This window comes from Candoia aspera, chromosome 3 (genome assembly GCF_035149785.1).
Source record: "Candoia aspera isolate rCanAsp1 chromosome 3, rCanAsp1.hap2, whole genome shotgun sequence".
Taxonomy (NCBI): Eukaryota; Metazoa; Chordata; class Lepidosauria; order Squamata; family Boidae; genus Candoia; species Candoia aspera.
Genome location: NC_086155.1, coordinates 71,631,213 through 71,637,258, shown reverse-complemented (window position 1 = coordinate 71,637,258; position 6,046 = coordinate 71,631,213). Strand labels below are relative to the sequence as shown.

Here is a 6,046-nt window from a genome sequence, read left to right as displayed (position 1 = left end):
TCTCCGAGACCCGGAACTCCCGCCCGCTCCGCGGCGCAGTGCGCAGGCCCGCTCTCTCTCCCGACGCGGCTGCTTTCCCGGCTCGTTCCTTCGCCACGTGCCGAGGAAACAAGGAGTGAGCCTCCTTCGCCTCCCCAGGAACCATTGGCTGCGAGGTCGGCCCGCCGCTTTCCCCGCCAAACGTTTCCCTGCGCTTCATCTCTTGATAGTCAGTTTCCTTTTTAGAGTAGGAGCTAATTTTATTTTCATTCTAGAAGCCGCGTGGAAATGGCAATAGCTCGCTGTCTTTTCGTCTTCGCTTCGAAAAGCGCTTTTTAAATCTAAGAAACCGGTCGAGAAGATTCAGTGGGTGCCCCAGCTGGGGCGGTGGTGACCAAAAGGTTAAACCTTGGCTTGATTATTTTTCTTTGCTTTATTTTGGCGTTATTTCGCTCCGTGAAAAATAAAGTTAGCAATATTCACGAGGGCTTATTTGGTGAGGCAGGGGACGGTGCAGCATTTAGCATTTTCTTTCACTAGAACTATCTTAACTCGCCGTTTTGCCAAAAAAGGCAAAATCTCAGGTCTCCCTCAGGAGATTCTGTCCTCAGGCTTCCGGTCTTTGACTTGACAGAAAAGGTCGGGAAAAGGGATAGGATGGAAAGAAGAACAAAAGATAGGGAAAAGAAACAGCTGAGGAGGATGGGATGATTTAAGTGAAAAGACAGTGACAGATTTTTAGGTCCTTTCCTCACTAGAGATTTATAGCATCATCCAAGCATTGCTGTGCTGTCATAAACATAATGAAAATTAACATAATGAATATAGGCTTGAACTCTAGAAAGACTGTGAGAACTACTGTATTTCTCTTCCCTCCCTGAAGAGAAGTAGTTCCCACAGTTTTTTTTACAAAGTTCAAGCTAATATATTAGGAGAACTCTGAAGTAGGCTAAGGCAATATTTCTTAAAGTGTGGCCCTAGGACCACTGGGGGTCCCCCAAGACTGTCTCAGGAGTCCACAAAATCAAAATTATTTCCCAGCTAATGTTGAAAAATGATACAATATTAAAATCCCATCAAACAATCATGAGCAGTGGTAGTGGCAGCAAATGCATCAATTTTATTTATTTACACACACAGACACAGACACAGACATATATATATATATATAACCCTGCCTTTATTATTATTTTTTTATAAATAACTCAAGGCGGGGAACATACCATATACTCCTTCCTCCTCCTATTTTCCCCACAACAACAACCCTGTGAGGGGAGTTGAGCTGAGAAAGAGTGACTGGCCCAAGGTCGCCCAGCCGGCTTTCATGCCTAAGGCAGGACTGGAACTCTCAGTATCCTGCTTTCTAGCCCAGCACCTTAACCACTAGACCAAATTTTTAATACAGCAAATATTGATAAATATAACCCATTCAAACAAAAGCTGTTTTGGGGTCCTCCATAATTTTTAAAAGTGGGAAAGGGTCCCGAGAACACAAAGTTTAAGAAATACGGCTAAGGAAATGAGCAGAAAATTTTAAATAGACTATGGGTATCTAAATTACGGTAACAGAATTACCAATTAACCCAAACATATCTCACCCTTTTTCAAAGGCCCTATACTTCCTTATACTTCTATAAACCATTTTTGGCTTATAGGCTAATGCAAGAGAGGGTGAGTTGCTCATGGTAAATTAATAAGCCTTGTGACTGAGAGATATTTGAATCCAGGTATGCTGTTTAATCCTGTGCTCTCACTGTGTTACAGTTCTCCCAGCTTCAACCTCCTCCTCAGCATATTTAAAACAATATGACCACTTAGAAGTGTTATATAAATACAAAGATCTTCAAAATGTTGTAAAGCGGGATGTTTCTGTTTAGATCATCAGCCAGCCAACAGTGCCCAGTACTCAGTTGCTTAATTCAAGTTTTCCTTCTCTGCACTCCAAACGTCTTTCCTGTTCACTAAGCATGCTCACTCTTCATGGTCACTATTAAATAAGAACATTTCCATCTTCATAATTTTTACTTGATAGACATAGGTTCTAATATTTTGACATGTGTTCAGCATTTTTTCAAAATATGATATCCCAGTATTTAATCAGTAGAAGTTGACAGAAATCATAATGGTTAACTATTATGTTTGTAAATTGTATTGTTGTACATTGCCTTGGAAATGACATAATTTAAGTATAATTAATGCTTCTTCCTGGTTTTCAATATAATAGTCCACATATAACTTAAATGCATATTTTCAAATTATTGGTAAGAGTCATTTTGATGTAGTGGTTACAGGCACTAGCCTAGAAATCGGGAGAATCCTGCCTTAGGCACAAAGCCAGCTGGATGACTTTGGGCCAGACACACTCTCTCAGCCAGAGGAAGAAGGCAAGCACAAACCATTTCCAAAAACCTTTGGCAAGAAAACTACATAACTTGTCCTTACAGTCACCAGGAGTCAAGCCTGACTCAAAAGCACACCCATGCACAAAGTTAATTGGGGAACATGCTTACATATGATTGGTAGCCTTCAGTAGTTCAGTCCTGTGAATGACTGTTCAAAAGTGAGTCCACCAAGTTCAGCTAACTTAGTTCTAGTAAAAATCTATAAATAGGATTGCAGCCTAGCAATTTAAATAAATTACACTTTTATCACCTAATTCTTCAGGTGAAAATACTCCATTTAATCATGAAAAAAGGAAGTCCCTACTCAGAAGCTTGCAGTTTAAAAGGTACAATAGAAGCTTGCAGTTTAAAAGGTACAATATAAAAAGGAAAAGAGATTGGAAGGAAGGGGGGGAAGAAACTGCACAAAAACAATTGTTTTTAAAATCACCTATAGAATGAAAATAGTTTAAGCCTGCTGGAATTCATTTTTGGTAACACTTTTCCTCTTGTCTCCTCCTGCTGCAGTTTAATGGAATGCCTGCTGCTAAATAATGTAGCCTTAAACACGATTTGTGTCACATAGTGCTTAAACAGGATTCATTCATTTGTATGTGCTTGCTAAGACTTAATTCTTATGTTATCTTCATTAGATGGACATAGGATTGCTCTGTTAGTTTTCATTTCTTCTTTTCTTCAATGTATATTAAACATGGACATTTCCATTTGTACTATTTCTAAAGAGGTGCCAATCTACATTCAAAAGAAAAGTAGATGTAATTTGATGTAGTTGAATTGAAATTATTTGTTACTTTAAAATATTTGTGCTTATATATTAGTGTATATATGATGTGATTTGCTTACTGCATATGTTAGAATATAGCTGTTATACAAGCTAGCTTGCTCCCACAAGACAGTGTTTCCTTTTGCTATCCCATTCCGACCCCCACAATCCTGCCCCCCACTGCTTCCAGAATAGGTTTGAATGGGCAGAGGCTATTTACTAATAGAATTATTAACCTGAGGGACCGTCTCATCCCCATTGCATCAACCTGTCCCACCCGATCATGCAGAGAGGGCATGTTACGGACCCCTTTTGTAAGAAAATTCCATCTGGTGGGGTCCAGGAGGCAGGCCATCTCTGCAGTGGCTCCCGCCCTCAGGAACATCCTTCCCCCAGAGATAAGACAGATTCCATCTCTTGTGGCCTTCTGGAAACAATTGAAGACCTGGTTTTGCCACCTCGCTTGGGGCAGGAAGGGAAGTAATCACCCCTGGAGATGGTTAGCACTCTAAAATATCCCTTTAGATACACATGAGTGATGTTCCAACTATCATCATCATCTGGATTTTATACTGTATTTATGTTCAATGTTGTATTTGTATTTATATCTATTTATGGTATTTTAATGCTTTCATCTTTGCTGTAAACCGCCCAGAGTCCCCCTTTGGGGGGAGATGGGCAGTGGCAAAATTTAATTGATCAATTAATTAATCATTAGTTTTGACCCATGGTAATTTCCTTTCACCATTTTTTCAGTTAGGGTTACTGTGTAATCATGTGTATAGCATTTTGAATTCAAAGGGGGAAAAGATGCCTTGGAGCATGTGGGATGACTCACTTTAGAACCTTTCAATTTAAAACAGGTGCAGTTTTCTTGTGATTGTATGGCTGCCCTTCTTAGCTGCAGTGTGATCCCAGGAAAAGACATGTTTGGTTTAAGGAGTTGCTGAAAGGTGTGTGCCCACATACTTTTTTGCTTTGAATCTGAAGTGCTGCATAGCCTCTGCTGAATAAAGCTTGCTTTTATTTCCTTGAAATTAGTGAGGAAAGGGACATTTAATTAGTAGTTGCAAACATGTTTTCATTGCAGAACATTATCATATTGGCAAAATCTGAACTCCAGATATTGATATGGATGGTGGTTCTTCCTCCTCCCTCTTAATATAAATTAATGGCTTGGCATCAAGTTATCTCCAGGACGACATTCACCTACTACAGTGAGTGTAGCCAATTTGATCTTGCTGGGAAAAGAACTGTTGGTTCCCCACTTTTGGGGGTTGAAGATTTGGAGGCACTGCTTTTCAGTAGTAGCACCAGCTATCTAGCTTGGGAAGTTAAAAAACATTCTGGAAGAAAGAAATGGCAAATCTCTTCTGAACTGTTGTCAAGAAAACTGCATGGCTGGATTTATGAACTCATCAAGAGTTGACCTCAACCTGAAGGAAACTTTCTTTTTTTGTCACATCATGAGAGAATAAAGTAATAGTTTCTGAATAAAAGTGATTAGTGATTAGTCACATAGGACAAAAGTGACAATATCTAATGTTTCAAACAGACAGATAATGTGACATGACTGAAAGGGGCATCATCCCTCCCCTCCTTTTTTTAATCATACAGTAAACGAAAGATGTGAGGGAATTGGTATAGTTACACCATTTGAATGGCAGATGATTTTACATTTAGAAGTATAATTCTCAGGGTCAGCTATATTAAAGTCATATTTCTTTTCGACTGGATCACTAATCCTTAAAATGTTCATGTATAAATCTCTTATATAAATTAATATCCCACTTTGTCTGACAGTCATCTGTTCAAGATTGGAAAACAGTCCTTCAGAGTTACTCACTGGTATATTTTTATTTAATTAGCATGGTGTCTGGATGTTCAGCATCACTGGTAGCAAGCTGTCATAATCCTCTGAGGAAGGGAGCATTTGTTTATACAGAAAGTTTCCTCTCCTTTCTTGTGGCATCCATTCCATCTGCGATGAGGTAAAATAGAAGAATGCAGAATTTGCAATTAAAATCCTATTTTTATGTAACCCTTCCCATCTGCTTTCTTCTTTATCTAGAATCTTTCCAAGGCAAGAATGTAGAACTGTGTCCTCCAGACAATGCTGAAATAAAACTCCCAGCAGCCTGTTAGCTCAACCAATAGTAATGGTTACTGGGAGGTGTAATTCAGTAATATCCGTAGAGCCTTGTTTTCTCATTCTTTGCCTAGAGATAGATGTATGTATGTATGTATTTGACTTCAATCCCACCTTTATTTTTGTACAAATCCAGGCGGCATACATAATGCTCTTGCCTATTTTCCCCACAGCAACAATTCTGTGAGTTTGGATGAGCTGAGAGAGTATTACTGGCCCAAAGTCACCCAGATGACTTTCATGTCAAAGGGAGGATTAGAATTCACAGCTTCTTGGTTTCTAATTCAGCACCTTAACCACTACACCTTTTCAATAATTTTTCAGTATTTACTGATTTTTGAAAGAATTTCAAGTAAGTTTGAGTGTTTTTAAAAGTGATGTGTAGCATAACAGTCATGATCATTAGTGTAATGGTTGCTTCACTTTTTATTTATGAGCACATCCATGTACTATTACAGAAACATATTTTCTTGTACTTGTTAAGAGTTGATGAAGTAAATGTATTATCAGAGCTAAATGTCTCCTAGAATCTGTGCCACATGTTATTGCTTATTTAGACATTCAACAACCAACATACCTGAGCTATGCTTATGACCAATCTGCAGTAGAATTACAAGAGACGGAAACTATAGTAATTTTGGATGAGTTTGAGGGTTTCTCCCTAAATAAACACATGAATGTTTTTGCTGGTTTAGACGCATTTCAGATACTATCAGAAGGTGAGGACAGACTTTTGAGCACTTATTTTAGAAA

At 38.8% G+C, this 6,046-nt stretch overlaps 1 protein-coding gene across 1 annotated transcript in view; it reads left to right on the top strand.

The window, feature by feature from the left end:
* Positions 1-5,004: 5,004 nt before the first annotated feature.
* WLS (Wnt ligand secretion mediator) overlaps positions 5,005-6,046 on the top strand; it is a 58,976-nt gene continuing 57,934 nt past the window's right edge. Inside the window, exon 1 of the mRNA XM_063298102.1 lies at positions 5,005-5,135. The gene's annotated coding sequence lies outside the window, so the exon portion shown is untranslated. The remainder of the gene's footprint in view (positions 5,136-6,046) is intronic.